Source organism: Bison bison, unplaced genomic scaffold (genome assembly GCF_000754665.1).
Source record: "Bison bison bison isolate TAMUID 2011002044 unplaced genomic scaffold, Bison_UMD1.0 scf7180017864174, whole genome shotgun sequence".
Taxonomy (NCBI): Eukaryota; Metazoa; Chordata; class Mammalia; order Artiodactyla; family Bovidae; genus Bison; species Bison bison.
The window spans coordinates 9,068-10,605 of record NW_011494746.1 but is presented as its reverse complement, the minus strand read 5'-3'; the positions used below and the strand labels follow the sequence as shown (position 1 = coordinate 10,605).

General features: G+C 41.2%; 1 protein-coding gene across 1 annotated transcript in view; it reads right to left on the bottom strand.

Moving 5' to 3' along the window:
- Positions 1 to 1,538, bottom strand: part of REPS2 (RALBP1 associated Eps domain containing 2) — a 162,226-nt gene that overhangs the window by 160,328 nt on the left and 360 nt on the right. The gene's annotated exons all lie outside the window — the stretch shown is intronic.

Below are 1,538 nucleotides of genomic sequence, written 5' to 3'. Positions count from 1 at the left end.
AAACTTTGGGAGACAGTGAAGGACAGGGAAGTCTGGCATGCTGCAGTTTATAAGGTCGCAAAGATTCAGACATGATTTAGAAACAACAACAAGTTTTTTAAAGTGCTCAGGAAGCATGTTTACTAGAAGAAAAATGGGCCTAGAGATTAGAAGAGAAGGCTTGGGACACCAATCTAAATGAGAGCCCAAGGCTATCGCCTGCCAGGTGGCCATACATAAAGGGCCTGGTGAGCCCCATCCAACCATAGTGAAGCTCAAGATTTACTGCTTGTTTGACCATCATTCTAACAATTCAGGATGTGGTCTCCACAGCACTAGAATTAGCACTAGACTCTGCAGAAACAAGGACAGCCACACCTTGCAGATTTTTTTAGATGAATCCCAGTCTCTCTGATACCTTTCTTAATGTAACTATCACTCCACAGTGGGTGTGATTCTCATGTTTAAAAACACTTATTTCTGTACCATAGGACCTCCAAATGCAGCCAACTACTCCATCTGGGCGCTCAGCTGAAGAAACAACTGTCTGTTCCAACCTAGGGGTAAAACTAGCTCTACTGGGCTTAGGAGAGAATGGCATCTTGGCTCCCCAGTGTGGTACCAATAAGGGATTTTCAGGAATATTTTTTTACTATAACGAATGTTTATTTATACAGCAACTCTAGAACCTAGTCTCCTTGTAACATGGCACTCTAATGAATATAGTGAAGTATTACAAAGAACAGGTTTTGACACTGGGAAGCCTGGTTCAAATTCTGGCTCTGCCACTTACTAGTTATAAATGAAACTTTAGACCCATGACCTGACCTCTCTCAGTTACCTCATCTGTAGTTGGATATGATAGATGGAGGAAGTGTTACACACAAATACACAGCATAAAGCTGAATTATCTACCATCTTTAAGAAAATTCTTTGTACACAAGAGTTCTACCTCAGAAATTCTGTATCATGCCTGCCATATCATGCCTACTTATCTCCAGAGGCTATAAAGTGGACACCTCAACCTCCCTTAGCCTTGTTTATTCTCTTCTAGAATACCAGCCCACTTCATTATGGGACTATCTAAGATCACCCTCTATTGTGAGGAGATCTCCCTACACATAAATGATGTTTCTTCCTCAGTTGGACAATTGAAATGTTATACAAACCACCCTACGTCTTCCTGTCTTTAGAGTCAAACAGCCAACTCAGTTTTCCCACAGTTTCTCTCACACTGCTGCACTCACCCTTTTTTGGGAATATGACTCCACCAGCATAGGACTCAGAGGTACTACACAACCTAACAGTTGCAGACATGGGGTGAAAAAACAGCTCTTTATCCAAAGGAAACAATGGAGAAAAGGAAAGTAAAATTTTCTAAGTTGTGGTGTAACAAGGAGAAACTGAGATGTCACTTGTGCTTCTACCATATTTCTTTTGTATCAACTACAAATAGGAAACTGTATGCTGCCAAGTAACTGTTCTCCAAATAGCAGTGGACTAGGCACTGACAGAAAATACAGGAGAATCACCTCTGCCTTCCAAAGCTGGTAATTTAA